General features: G+C 45.1%; 1 pseudogene; it reads right to left on the bottom strand.

Annotated features, from left to right (window-relative positions):
- Positions 1-298: 298 nt before the first annotated feature.
- Positions 299-15,917, bottom strand: part of LOC143640248 (CD226 antigen-like) — a 38,687-nt pseudogene continuing 23,068 nt past the window's right edge.

Here is a 15,917-nt window from a genome sequence, read left to right as displayed (position 1 = left end):
CAGGACCCATCATTACACTGTCACCTTTATTTCATTGGCAGATTTTTGAAATTGTTTATAATTTACACACACAAAAAGAGTTTTCTGCAAGAATCTTAGTCATATTTGGACAAATCAAAGACAGGTTTATTAATTAGTAAAAGTTAAATAACTATCTCCTAAAAATCTCTTACCTTCATTTTCTCTGTGATTTAAGATGTTTCTAATTACTTTTTCAGCCCACAATGGACAAGGCCTTATTTCCAATTTTTTTTAATGAATTTGACTTTTTTTTTTCTGAATAGAACATTTTCTTTCCTTAGTCTTTAAGAAAAAGTTAGTATCTATTTTCACTTTTTTTTCCTGGCCAGGTTCAAAAACTATTTCTGTAATGCAAGATTTTTTTAAGTAAGAACTATTTTCTATGTCTACAGAAATACGATCAACATTTAAAATGTGGAAACTCTGCTCATTTTCCCTCTCCAAAATATTCTAACACCGTTCTTTGACATTAAGTTCTAAGTTCAATGTGTATCTCATGCCAGGCTTCCACAATCCTCGAGATGGACAGAGGAGGCTGGTGTGCTGCCTCTTAATAGATGAATGGATAAAGAAACTGTGGTATATATACACAATGGAATATTACTCAGCAATAAAATTATGGCATTTGCAGATAAATGGATGGAATTGGAGAATACCATGCTAAGCAAAGTAAGCCAATCCCAAAAAATCAAAGGCCGGATGTTTTCTCTGATACGTGGATGCTAATTCACATGGGGGTGGGGCATGGGACAAGTGGAAAAATTGAATTGAACAAAGGGATGGGTGGGGAGGGTAAAGGGCAAGGGGATAGGAAAGATGGTGGAATGGGATGGTCTTCATTACCCTTGGTACACGTATGACTGATTGCACAAATGGTGTGACCCTACTTTGTGTACAACCAGAGAAGTGAGAAATTGTGCTCCATTTGTGTACAATGAATTGAAAAGCATTCTGCTGTCAGGTATAACTGATTAGAACAAATAAATAAATAAATAAACAGAGTGTCTGCATATGGAAATCCCCTCTCCTCCAGCCATTTCCTCATTGCAAGGGCCTCAGCAGGTGCAGTGGCTGAGGCTGTGGTTAATAGCCTTTCTCCTTCAGTTCCATTTCAGGAAGGACTATCAGCCTACAGTGGCTGAGGCTGTGGTTAATAGCCTTTCTCCTTCAGTTCCATTTCAGGAAGGACTATCAGCCTACAGTGTCATCTGAGGCCAAAGGCGTAGCCAAAACCTAGGGAGCCTTGGCTCCAAATGTCCAAACATAAGCCAAGATCAAGAAACTGGCCAAAAGCACAGGTTTTAAAGAAAGCAAGGGACCACTCAGATGCAGACCCTGAAAGTCAGCTCAGGTCAGGGTGCTTCTGTGTTCAGGTCTGAAACCAACTGAAAAAAGACTCTGCTCTGGCCCAGCAGCAACCGCATGATCCCCTAGCTCGTGCCTCCAGTCATCCCGAGATAAACTTACACGTGACCTAGCACTGTGTCGTTACTGCTGGGGTTACCGAGGGATAATACCACCCTATCACCTGCAACAAAAATATCAATAGAATCTGGTGAGGTAGGAGTAATGAGATTGAAACACAGGGCCCGTAACATCACGCTTTTGGTTTTGATTTCCTTGATTTCAGGAACATGGAAGATGAAAAAAATAGAATTTTTTTTTTTTTTATTGTACAATTTGTGCTGAACGGATTAGTGAGATAAAAAGATCCTGAATCCTAGAATAATGATAAATGTGCCCGAACTAAACCATTAAGAACACGATTGAACAGTAGCTTCTCATTAAATGAATGCAGGCACCACAGAAAGAACAGCAGCAACCCATCCTCAGTGGTTGGCTTTTTCCCATTTTGCCCCTGGAAAACACGGCCCACTCACCGTTAGTGATGGTCAGTTTTGCCACGAAGGTTTCATTTTCTCCAGAGTGGGCAGAGAAGCGGCAGCGGTACAGCCCCGAGTCCGAGGCGGTGGCGTTCGGGATGAGGATCCAGCTGCTCCTGCTGCCCTGGCTGCAGTTGCTACGGATTTGCCTGGGGAACTTTGAGGTGTAACTCCTCCCTTGGGACAAGTTGCAGCAGGTTAGGAGGTCTATCTGATAGGGCTGGATCTTTTCCCAGGTGACTTGATGCACCAGCCCATCCATCTGAAGCTGATAGTTGAGTGTGACATTTTTTCCAGATTCTGAGACGATGTGGTAATTCAATGGTGCATCTGTCTCAAAACTATCTGAAAAGAAACAGCAAGTGATTAGACTTAGGTAGTCACATTGTTGGACTCAGAGGTGGAAACCACCCAGAAAGTTCTATCAAAATGGTTGGCGATGTTATTTAATGGAGTTTCACCCTTGGTAAGTGATGACTTTATATGCATTTTTGCAAGAGAAAGGAACTTCTTAAATGCTGGTAGTCAGAAAAGAGGACTCGACATTCACACATAGTCTTGCAGTGTTTCTTGGTTAACCAGATAATGAGAAATATAACCAAAACCCCTGGCACTTTTCTCTTTAGTGATTTTATCATGAGTCTGAACTTCACAACACTCCTGCAGTCATGCTGAGCCAGTGACTCAGGATCCACTGTGAGTATCAAAATTTCCAGATTAGAGTCATACCAACTAGGCTTTTAGTGGTTATAAAAAAGGTACTAGTGGCTGGGGCTGTAGCTCAGCGGCAGAGTACTTGCCTAGCATATGTGAAGCACTGGATTTGATCCCTAGCACCACATAAAAATAAACAAATAAAGGCATTCTATCCATCTACAACTACAAACATTTTTTTAAAAAGGTACTAAATCATTTTCATTGAATATATGCATAAAATGATTTTTTAGACATATATGCTTATATTGTGCCTCAATACAAGAGAGGGAGAATATTGATAGAGACTACACATGGAGTGAATTCCTGGTACCATGAAGTTCTCCAATATTCTTCCCACTCCCAATACCATTTCTGGAATTTCCAGCACAAGCATTCAGGAACTGCCCTAAATACCTGAAGTAACAGGTCCTAGTGTGTTCTATGTACCCATGGGGTATCCCTGTGTCCCTTTTGGAAATCTGCAAAGTCAAACTTATTTTCAAAGTAATGTTAAGATGTAATGGACTCTCTTCACTCTTGATCTCTCCCAAGTATACGGCAGATTCGGCCAGAGGCTCTGACAGCCCACGGATGTGTGCTTGAACATGCATGTGTTTGGAATTGTGCTCAGCATCAACCTCTAGCACTGTAGTGTGATAGCTACAGCCTGTGTAAGCAAATGCTTTTTGGGTGCGTGCCTCAATAATTTTGAAGAGTATAAACGGGTCCTGAGACCAAGAAGTTTGTGAACCTAATGGAGAGAATGAACTGAAGGAATAATTTCTCAAAGTTCTGGTAGGCAGAGCAGCAGCAGGTGTACCTGTTTGCAGGGATCACACCTTCCTTCCTCTGATGGCTACTGCTGCGGCCCAGGGTTTTGACCTGACATCTCAAGGGGAAGGAGGCCTGAGCAGGGGTGAGGTCGTGGAGCTCATGGGCAACAGAGGAAACACTAAGGGGAAGGTGTCCATCATCTGTGTCATCCGTGTGGCCAGAAGCCTCTGACTTACAACAGGAACCACAGTGACAACAACCGAGGAGCCATGGGTGGAAGGAGATAAAAAGGAAGAGAAGAAGAAAAAGACAGAGCACAGTTAGAGATGTGGTCTCCCCTCCTGCCGCCCAGGCCTGGAGTGGCTGGGATCCCAGGCATGGGCCACGGGGCCGCCATGTGAGAGCCTCAGAGAAGGAATGTCTGACACACAGTAAGACTGACTATCTGACACTTCACTATCTTTACGCTAACTGCGTACCACAGTTCACTCCCCATTGAGAGTCAGCTTCAGCCAGTGGTTCAGGTGTCAGAACGTCAAGAGAAGCCGCAACCCTCGGTTTTTCAGTCTGTGACCATGCAACTGTGCACCCGAGTTAACACTTCACCCACATGACAAGCACATCGAAACGCTTCTTCTGAAGTTTTAAACCAACACAAGAAAAGGGAAGGAAAAGGTGGAGAGGGAGAAAATTTATTTAAAAATGGGGAAAAGAATAAGGAAATTAAAGCTCAAAGAAAGGAAAAGGGAAATGAAAATTAAGATGGGAAAGAAAGAGGAGAGAAACGGAAGGAACGAGGGGCCACAGGAAGACGAGCTGAGTCGGACAGCAGCACCCCGTGCTGGGGAATGAAAGGACACACAGGAAATGGCGGGGTGTCCGCAAGCCCCGCAGGAGCCTGGGAGTAAGCGGCCCACAGGTCCTCGGTGTGGATTTGCTGTTTGACTTCAGGGCTCTCTCTCACAACTGCTTTTCTTCTTCCCTCTGGATGCTTCTCTCTTCCTACGCAATAGCCGTCTTCACCCACCTCTCTCCCACAAACCTGCTCCCACAAACCTGCTCCCACGAAGCTACCCACACCTGTTGACTCAGGTACAAAGTGGAGGTTCTCCTCAGGAATATCTGCATTTTCACAGAGGATAGATCCATAAAGCAAGGGGGGATCCCCAGTGACACAGACCCAGGCCTTGGGGACACAGATGGAGGTGGCCCTGTGAGAGCAGGGTGCAGGGAGGTCACAGCACAGGCTCTGTATAAGGACCCAGGCCCACATATTCACAGACCCACACTAGAGCTTGAAGACCCAGGACAGGCAGTGGGTTTGGAAAAACAGAATGGTCCCCATGGTCCCTTCCGGATGACCTGAGTGACTAAGTGGTGGTGGCAGATGAAGAGCAAGACCCACGGAGGCCTGCAGAATCTGCCCTGCCTCAGATGTGGCTTGTGGCTTCTCGGGTGACCTGGCCCTCCTGCGTGGCTAGATGGAAGGCTACCCAAGGATGACACCGAACATAACAACCAGGAAGCCCCCCCACAAACAAGACCATCACCCTGACACACTGGGAGTTCAAAAGTGAGTCCATCCAAATCAGGGACCCAACTATCCTACTGAAGAGGGAAGGAGGAGGTGGATTCTAATGTCATGCCGAAAACAGAAATGAAAGTAACAGCTCCAGTTTACTCCACACCTACATTCAGCTGTGTGGACTGGGTTATTTTTACATGAGTTTATTGCGGGGCGACATCCTGAAACACTCTGTACCTTGCATGTGACTTTTCTGGCATGACAGTCGATCATTCCTAAAGTCATTTCAGTGCTTCGTCCCCTTTCTCAAGCACCTCTCAGTCCTAGGAGTCCACACATTCCTGGTCACACCTGTGCCTCATGCCTCAGCCCTCGTGCATCTGTAATCCTGCTGCCTCAGACTCCTGAATCTCTGGAATTACAGAGACATACCCTGGTGCCGGGCCAAGCCAGGCCTTTTTACAGTTCTCTTTTCTTAACGCTGAGAGCCATGCTTCACCTGGAGTAGAGGAGAACTCAATATTTTTTCTTTAAAGAGAGAGAGAGAGAATTTTAATATTTATTTTTTAGTTTTTGGTGAACACAACATCTTTGTTTGTATGTGGTGCTGAGGATTGAACCCGGGCCGCACGCATGCCAGGCTAGCGCGCTACCACTTGAGTCACATCCCCAGCCCCAAGAACTCAATATTTTTTGAATAAAGAATTAATTTGCACTTTCACTCTGTAGGCAGTATTCTGTATCTTTGGGTGGATCGAGGGTATTTACATCCAGAATAACTATAAATATTAAAATTGTGTTTTAAATGGTATTTGCAATGCCAGAGTGAATTCATGGCTATGTTCCAAACAGAGGTCACCAGTATGTGTAGATTCAGAAAAAGACACCCATGTTTCCACAGAGCCACCCTGTAAGGAGCAGTCTCCCCAACATAATCCAACTGCATGCTGATCAAGTCCTGAAGTCTAACTACCAGTTTACAGAGAGCAGAGAAACGTGCAGAATGACCCATGGGAAAGCAGTGCATGGGATATGAAAACCCTAAACAAAAGATGAGGGAGAAGGGAGGGGGGGAACTAAAGGGGAGAGACGTATCTACCAGTTCCAGTGCATGGAGTTGAAAAACGGACGCTGGGAGGACAACTGGAGGTGTGAGGTGGAGGTTCAGTATGTAATAAGAACTGAGTAAGAGGAGGTTTGAGATACAGGCAATCACATGGGTCCCAACTTGACGGTTCACCTAGATGGCGCACGGAGTTCACGATGCTCTTCTTTCCCCATTGGTGTATGATTGTCATTTCCATAATAAAAGATGTAATAGCTGCACCATGAGGTCTGGGAAGACGGAGACTAAGCTGTTGTACACACCTTCACCCATGACCACGGCTCATGCTCAAAACAATATAATCAGGTGATATAGGATGGGACTGGAGGGCTGGGGATATGGCTCAGTTGGTAGAGTGCTTACCTCGCATGCCCAAAGCCTTGGGTTCAATCCCCAGCACTACCAGGAACAAAACAAAATAAGGGACTGGTTCACGGGTGGAAAACAGAACACCTGTGGAAAACAAAATAAGGGACTGGTTCACGGGTGGAAAATAGAACTTTAACTTTTCCAAGGTGCAGTACTGGCAAATAGCAGAACCCAAAACCAGAGGAAAACATTGGGTTTCAGAGCCCTACAGGGTTTCCACGCCAGAACCCCTGCCCCTGTGGAAGCCTCCCATTGTCTTTAGCCTCTACCTCCTAGTGGACTGATGCTTCTTCACCTCTGAGTAGGGTCTCTCTCCAGCCCTGAGAGACCCTATGGTGCCATCCACCCCTCTTTCTCCTCCCCTTTTCATTGACTTTCTGGAAGGAGTGGGTTCTTCCCCTGGCTCTGGCCCCTGGTTTCTCACGAGGACCTCATGCAATCTAGCACCCATCTGACCATTCGTCAACACTGCAAATGTCACCAAGTCCTTGGCCCTGAGCACCAGCTGTGTGGCCCTCCTGAAAACAGTCCACCCACCCTTGGTTTTGGTGACATAGGCTTTCCTGTCCCTCTCCCCTCCTCTGGCCTCCCTGTACTGCCTCTTGAGTACTTCCTTGATTGGTCCTTTTCAATGTGGCCATGCCCCAGGGTCACCTTGCCCTCCCCCTCCACACACCATCCTTGGGTGACCCTATCTACTTTCACTTGTCAACCACTTCTCCTGTGCAGGTGAAGTGCAAATCTCTAATTCCCTCTCTGACAGGCCTCTCCAGAGCTTCTGAAACAAGAACAAGAACATGTTCTTATGAAGTTCAAACCAGACTACAAGTGGAACAGCTCAGAATTGCCCTAAGCCTTCTGTGGAGCCCTGTTACTGTACCAGCCCAGTTGGAGTGATAATGATAACAGAGGCTTCACGTGTTCCCAGCCGTGCCCAGAGGATGAAGATGCTCAGTTGAGAACCTTTCCAAAAACTCTTAAGAATGACCCATATAAATGCATAATAAAATGTTGACTGCATAGTGATTAATTATAATGCATAATGATTAAGGAAGCATTCTAAAATGACCTGTGACAGAGCTCTCAAAAATAAGCAGGCAAATAAAGCAGTTACAAGCAAGGTCCAGAGCGTGGAGAAGGGGCACTTCTGGAGCTCACAGGGCATGCAGTACGGAGGCTGTGCTGAGGGCAGCCTAAATTTTTCCAGAATTGCTTTGACTCCCTCAGAGTTCTGCCTATGACAGCCAAAAGTGAAGAAGTCAGCGGCAGCACCAAGCAGAACAAAATGGGAACAAATAAGAGCCTGTAACCTTCAGTAGGTCGGCCCGCGACCAGGAAGCCGAGCCACACACGTGCCAACTGCTAAGAACTCCCTGTGATGTGCTCATGCTAAACACAGGAGGCAGAGATAGTGTCAGATGGCTAGGTGTCCATCAGCAGATGAGTGGATAAGAAAAGGGGGCATAGATACACAATGGATGACACTTCTCTAAAAAGCTGCAGCGTTCCATGATGACCAGATTGGGGGATGAGTTGAACATGTCCCCACATACACATGGCACACCCCAGTTTCTGGGAATGTGACCTAATCTGAAAATAGGGCTGTTGCAATTGTTAAGATGAGGTCATGCTGGCATAGGTGCCTGATCTCCTTGTACAAAGGGAAACTTCAGCTGAGCACAGAAGCACACACTTGTAATCCCAGCAGATTGGGAGGTTAAGACAGAAGGGTTGTGAATTTTAAGCAAGCGTCAGCAACTTAGTGAGGCACTTACCAACTCAGCAAGACCCTGGATCTAAATAAAATATGTATTTTTTTAAAAGGTCTGGGACGTGGCTCAGTGATTGAGCACCCTGGGTTCAATTCTCAGTTCCAAAAAAAAAGCACAGGGGCAGGGCACAGGGAAAAGGCCATGAGAAGATGAAGGTAGAGACTAGGGGTGCTTCTGTCTACATCTAGCAAATGCCAAACATTACCAGCACCTGGCAGAAACAGAGAAAGCCCTGAGACAACCTTCCCCTTGACTCTCTCTCAGCCTCCTTAACTGCCGGACAGTGCATCTCTGCTGTGTGCACCACCCAGATGGTGACGCCTAGTTACGGCAATCCAGGCGTCAGGACCTCACCCTCCAAGGATGGTCCAGGTTCACGTTTCAGGATGTCTGGGGGCTCCAATCAGCAGCAGCAAGTCCGCCCTGCTAGGAGAATCAGCAGCCCCCTGTCATGTGCTGCCGTCTCCATCCTTCATGCAGAGTGCAGATAAAAGGTAAAGGAACTAAACAAGATAAAACAGCTAAAGCGTTGCTTGCCTGAAAGGCACAGATAAACCTGGAAGGATGAAAGCACAGTCTAGAGATAAAGTAGCCTGACAAAGCTGCCACAAGGGCAGGCCAGGCAGGGACATTTGTCTAAATGAAAGAAAGTAACTAGAATCAGGAGGGCCGTCCCGGACGCAGAGAGAGACTCAGCCCCAAACCTGCATACACAGTGGAGATGTGCAGTGTGTCCACAACGCCACACACCTGTCTACGCACAAAAGAGCAAGAGACTCGCATGCAGCCTGGGCAGATTCACGATTCCCGGCACCTGCCACTCCAGGGCACTGCCCAGGCTGTTTCCCAAGCCAGCTCCCTGGGGGCTCCCGACACTTGGGATCCTCTCACTGTAACTTCTGTTCAGGTTCTAATTGTGCAAAAGTAAGTTTTGGTCTTTCTGCCCTGACACAATTAGAGCAACGCTTTTCATTTAAGCCAGTACCATAAAGTTGCTAAAGCCCATGAAAAAAAGTCTGACTTTTGAGCAATTCTGAGGTTTTCCCAACCAAAAAAACAACTAATGAATCGGATGTACAAATTTTAAATAGTATATTTCTGAGGTCTTATAAAGCTAAAAGATGACAATACCGCCCAAGACTATTGATTTTTTTTCCTACCAAATTCTTACCAGCAGGGCCCCCAGATAATGCAGACTTTCTTCATAGTAAGTTCTTAATGGAAAAAGATACATTGAGTAAGAGTCTCTAACCATCCCCACAAGAGGGTAGATTATGTCCCTGAAGACTACATTAAGCAGGTTATCTCAGACACTTAGAAGACACTTTCAATATATTTTAAAAGTAAAACAAACTTTGAAATTAATCCTTACTATGAGCCAGCATCCCCATCAAGGGGGTAGATTATGTCCCTGAAGACTACATTAAGCAGGTTATCTCAGACACTTAGAAGACACTTTCAATATATTTTAAAAGTAAAACAAACTTTGAAATTAATCCTTACTATGAGCCAGCATGACATGTGCTACCCCAACTGATCTCCACAGATCAGTCACCAGCTGGTGAATGGCAGAGATGTTCACACTAGGCAGGGGGTTGCAGGGCCACAGGAACCAGTCCTGTCATCATTGACACCCACAAAGCGGCTGAGACAGACCCAGAGGTTTCTTTTCCCCTGCAGTGGGGCTGGATTTCACAGAAGCAAACTAGTCCCCAAGGAAGCCCCAGTTCCTAGGTATCTTATGTTCTGATAACCTAAATCCTATACTTAGAAACTGCTTTCTGTCCTTGTCCTTGCTGGAATGCACACAACAATTTCCGTTCCAGGCAGGCACCAACACATTTGTGTGATGTCGTCCATTTGACTGTTTTCCAAGTGGAAGGACAGGAAGCCTCCCGGTGAGTGTGTGCAGGGCAACAGGCTGACAAGCTGGGTGTGCCTGTGACCTGGGTGGGGAGACTCATGCAGGAGGATGGATCACAAGCAGCAGCAGTGAAATCTCATCTCTTGGCTTCCTCTTTCTTTCCTTACACATTCACACATTCATTCATTCCCAAAGATCACAGCAGTTATTGAAATAAAGAAAAATCAGGAAAAAATTCTGAGTTAGGGAAGAGACCCCAGTGTGGTGGTTGGGATAAAGATGACAATTTCCAGAAGAATGAAGTGGCAGGAGCACCACCGAGCTTCCAGGACTTCCTCGCAGAGGTGCTGGAGTCCACAGAGACCCCAGAATGGGCTTCTGTAAGTTCCGCAGGGTGGCCATGCTGACCAGGGCTCACCAACACTAGCAAAGGTTCTCTGGCCAAATGGAAGTATTTACCAGAAACAACTCTGCTTAGGTCCCTGAACTCAAGACACCCGATTACCTATGTGCATCGAGCACATCCAGTCCAAGTTCAATTCCCTTCCTCTTTGCACATTTCCTGCCCATGTCACTGTTCATTTTATAACTACTTTATCATATTTATTTCATATTTCCACTTGGAAATACAAGAGAGAACAAACAGAGAACAAATAGGTAGCATTTCTGATGAAATTTGAAAAATGATGAAGGCATCAGTATGATGTTAAAATGAGAAAACAAAGAAATGACACACCTATCCATAAGGTGTGCACACACATAGGTGTGGGCTTGCACACATCAGCTTCCATGGAAACAAATGATTTCGTAAAGTTATCACACTGTTCTCCAGGATTCATGAATCTTTCCAATCTGATTGCTAACTAATTACTTTTACTCAAAATTAACACTGAGTTAAACTAATTTTTCCTGAAATTTCTGCAACAATTTCTGAAAAATTCTGCAAAAAGAACATACAAGAAATACAAGACACTTTCTTTAAAGAAAGGGAGCATAAGACCCTCTGGTCTCACTGAGCATTGCATAGATCTCCAGTCAGCAATACAGAGAACACTTTGTGAAAAGCAAGCTAAAAATTCACCCTTGGAGAGCTCTCCCTGAACATATGGATAGGTGCCCACTTCACTTAGCAAAGCATTTGGTGCTGAACAGGCCAGAGGTAGGAAAGGCCAGGATTTCTTGGGGGCTTAGCTTTCCATATAACATGTGTGCTCCTTGTAGAGGAAAAAGAAATGATGAATGGGAAGAATTGGAAGGCTAGAACCTAGCTTGGGGTTTCCTAATGAGCCCCCAAATACCCTGCACCAAAAGAGGCTGGGCTTCATGGGAACACTGAGCAGGTGCTCCCAGGGCTACCTGGACACCCTGGGATCCCTTCATCCTTCTCTGGCACCCCAACTTCTGTTGCTCTCTCCCAACTGCTAGCACCTGCCGTGTCTGTTGGAAGGCCCCCTGAGGCTGAAGGAACCCATCTTTCCCAGTCATCTACACACCCACAGAGACCTGACCCCGCGACTGGCAGGAGCAGGGTTCCCTCCGCTCATCAGGGCACTCTCAGAGTCCTCTGCCTGAACCCCCATCAGGCTGAAGTTCACCAACCTGAACTTGGCTGAATTCCAGGCCCGGCCCCATCTCCTTCCCTTTCTACTGGTGACCCTCGTGGATTTTCCTGAGAATAATCCCTAAAACATATTTTCCCCATTTGTCCTACAAAGCCCCGTTTCTGGAGAATGCAGTTCAAGGCAGACACGGTGCTGGAACTCCTCCAGTTTTACCTGGAACTGAGCACTGCACCATGCCTTACTGTCAGACCTGGAGGGGAGGCCCCCAAGACCTTCCAGTCACCTTCAGGATAACATGGTTGAGTCAGCTGAGATCTCCCTCTTTGACTCCGTCTGACCCCATTAGTCTCCAAGGTCTTGCTGCTCTCAGTTCTCTCCCTGGCCCTGCCCAGAGCCATTTCTCTGCCACTGAGCCCAATAGCCTTAATTTTCTTTTCACACTTTTCTATAACCGTTGTGTAAGAAATGACCACACTTGCAAACTATAAACTGCTGTGTTGTCTAAATTTTTGTAGATTTTTTGTTTTTCTTAATTATCATGAGCTTTTTGCAAGCAAAAATAATTTCTAAAATATGCGTTTGTTGGTTGATACTTCACCATGTTCTGAAGGCTTCCATGTGGTCATGCCGTAAATTGTGCTTCTTTTAACCTCAGGAAAAAGCTTACGTTAACCTTTGCGTATAGGTTATGATCAATAACAACTTGCTAACTCCATTTATTTCATCTGCAGGAGTTAAAAGCAGTATCAGAGAGATCTGCAGAGGAGAAAGTATGACTTCTAAACCAAAAGGAATGAAAACATGAGAGTTGTAAGCCGTTTCTTTTAAGGACGATTGAAATGGTTATCTAAATGAATGCTCTGATTCTAGCCCTTTCCCCCTCCAATCCACATTGCAACCCAAACTATATGGTTGAAATGTGCATCAGATCCTGACACATCTTTATTTAAAAGTTCCTTGCTCCCCGCTGCTACTCCAGGACAAAGCACGTGTTCTTTAGCAAAAACGTTTCATGCTTCTCCTCCTTCCTTTTTGCCAGTCTTGTCTCCTACTAGAAGCTCCCATGTACTGCAGTTTCCCTCTGCCGAGAGCCCTCCTGTACTCCTGTCTCCTCGCTCCAGGAAGATTGCTCTTTACCTGTAAACTCAACTGTGATTGCACCTCCGTGGATGAATATTCTATTACTCATCCCAAGATAGCCTAACTACCCCCTCCTCTGTTTTACTTCTAGACCTGCTACAAATAAATGTTTTATTTGTTGCCATTTCTCCTTGGCCTTGGATATTGAGTCCCTGGGGGCAGCACGCCCACTCTTAGTAATACCAAGCACTTTCAGTTTTGTGGAAAGATGGCGGAGGAATCACCTCCCAAGAGGACATCCTATCTTCAGTGGGTGAGACCAGGTTCTGCAGGAGTTCAGAGCTTCATTCCCAGGTTTGCCACAGGGAAACACACCCAGAAACTGTCCCTCCTGATACTGCGTCCCTTGGAGCACCAACCCCACCACAGTATTTATGGCTTTAATACCTTCTCTACAAAAGCTCCAGGTGCTGTTCAAACCACAGAAAGATGGACAATATTTCTCACAACTCTCGGAGGGAGGAGAGGCTGAAGTTATTTAGTTCAAGCTATAATGAAGTTAAAATGAAAAATACAACAATATTGAAAAACCAGTGTGAATGTGACCATGGTAGGGATAGCTATGATCATCAATCTGTCCAGCAGGGAAGCGATCAAGGAAAGAGCAGCAAGAAGAAAAAAGCAAGCAGGAGTGTCCATGTCTCTTAACCTTAGTTTAAAAGGACATTGTGTGTGTGTGTGTGTGTGTGTGTGTGTGTGTGTGTGTGTGAGTGTGTGTGTGTGTGTGTGTGTGTGTGAGACAGAGAGAGAGAGAGAGAGATGGGGAGGATGGAAGTAAAATAAAAGGAAATAATATGTTTAGTCAGCATTCAATTTCTGTTCTTTATACATTAGAGGAAAGGTCTACAAATCAATCCTAGGAAGCAATACTTTTCAATAAAGCATTATATATGTGAAGATGGCTATCAAGCATTAGTTGAAATAGTGAATACTGGAAATAATCTAAATGTCCAGCAATGTAATAAGGTTAAGTGAATTATGAGGAATAAAGATGTCAGTGTGTCAACATTGGGAATTTTTATGATATAATATACAGAAAAAATTATCCATGGTATCTATGCTTTGCCTAATGCCAAAATATGTGTGCCTCTGAATAAGAATTGAATGGGAAATGACATAGAAGGGAGTCCAAAACATTGTCACTTAATTTTTACACTCTTTAATATATAATCAGATCTGCCCATACAGCTAGAGAGATAGGTCATAATTATATTAAACTAAGAACCTTTGCCCACCAAAAGATGTCTCTAATCCTATTTGGGCTGTGACCTTAACTTTTTGTTCAACTGAGTTCAACAAACTCTTCGTTTTCTTGAAGCCACTCAAAGTGCTTCTTAATTTCTTCACTTTAACATAAAATGGTGAAGCCCTATTATGGGAAGGATGTTGTCCAAATCTAGAGACAAAATCAGTGATGCTGAAGAGAGTGGCCAGCCTCTTTTCCAATGCAACCCATTCCGGGCTTTCTGTGTATTTATAAGCACATCTTCTTCCTCTGTCTTTCTGTGTATTTATAAGCACATCTTCTTCCTCTGTCTTTCTGTGTATTTATAAGCACATCTTCTTCCTCTGTCTTTCTGTGTATTTATAAGCACATCTTCTTCCTCTGTAATCCAAGACAGGGTAAATAAAACTGCATAAATTTTGTGACCGAAATGTCTAGATCACGAACTTCTTTAAATTTTTGGACATAAAGCTCCTCCCCCCAAGGGCTGGAATGCTTGTCATCCCATTGCTGAGGTCTCAGCTCCCACACTCTGTAAGAGACAGGATCCTCACCTGATGGTACTTACTATCTGTTACTGAGCGCACACTCTGCACGTGCTGTTTTAACATGGACACTTACATTGTCACATCATTTTATGAAACAGGCCAGAGAAGACTCAGACTGTGCCCCTAGCCACTGGTGAGAAATGCAGTCTCTGGCTATGTCCCCCAAACCCCAGGGTGGGACATAGCACAAGCAGCTGGGAGCTAGAGGGTATTTAGGGGACAGTTGGATTTGTTGGTTGGTTCTTCCTAATTAGAGTGAGGTTATCCCAGACTTAAATGTTGCTTCTCTTGTTATAAATAGAGGCAGCAGGAAAGACCACCTGCGGTGGTGGGGGGGCTGCCTCCGGCACCAGCAGCAGATGGAGATCCAAGGAGGGTGGAGCATGCCACCCTCCTCGCTCCCAACCGGCCTGCAGGCAGCCACCAGCAGCCTCTCCCCTGGACCTGCTGGGCATCTTCCCTGGCTCTACCCCGACCTTCATGAAGACAGGGGAGGAGGAGAGGCATCCTGAGAGTATCAGGGATAGCTAGGGGGGAAGAAGGATCATGGGATGTTTTAGAAAATGGGCTGTCAGGGCTTGGAAAACAAAGCAAGTCCTTAATTGAGGAGATAAATGCTCCTAAGGCATTTGTTACTGTCACAGATCACAGACAGGATGATTTGGCAATTTCTGTTGCTCATTTCTCACTGTGGGAAAGGACTGGTTTGGCCACAGAGGGAAAACAAAATAAACACTTTACTTTCTAAAATGTGGTACTTTTATCAAAGCAAGAACTGCCAAAAGCAACTCCAGAGTTTCATTAATCTACGTTTATGCAGTAGAGTGTGAATTGTTGTTTAAAGCACAAAGCTTTAGAGCAAACTTAGTAAATCTATTAAGGCAGATTGCATCCACCATTTAAATTCTGACCATGGATTAAGCACCAGGGGCAGTTGAGGAAAGGTGGTGGAGGTCATTTTGCAAACAAGAGCTCACGGGCAGGCAGCAGCTGCTGTGGGTAGAGAATCTACTCAGGGCTCAGGTGTCCTAATCCACGTCCAGTGTGCATGCTATCAAGCAAGGGACAGCCAAAGAGAGATGGGAGAAACCTCAGACAGGCTAGAAGAACTGGAAAATTACAGACCACCACAAACAAAAGAGCAAAAGAAAGACATTTCTTAGAGAAGCATGGAGGAAATGCTGGACCCCAGTCTTCTCCATCATTCCATTGCTCCTAACGAGCCTTATGGACACGAAGTGAGCAGGGGACATGCATCCGATCTCCCACAAATATTTGTAAAGGTTGGAAAGTAACGTCTTTATGATCAATATTAGCACTTTTTTTCCAGAGCAATCATCTAAAATGTTCAGTATTTGCAATACTATCTAAGAATTTGGTTTTTATATATTACATCAGGAAATGAGGATCTCTGGGTCTGATATTCTACTTTT

The sequence above is a fragment of the Callospermophilus lateralis genome, unplaced genomic scaffold (assembly GCF_048772815.1).
Source record: "Callospermophilus lateralis isolate mCalLat2 unplaced genomic scaffold, mCalLat2.hap1 Scaffold_144, whole genome shotgun sequence".
Taxonomy (NCBI): domain Eukaryota; kingdom Metazoa; phylum Chordata; class Mammalia; order Rodentia; family Sciuridae; genus Callospermophilus; species Callospermophilus lateralis.
Note: the sequence above shows the minus strand (reverse complement) of the source record. Positions and strands in the feature narration are given on the sequence as shown.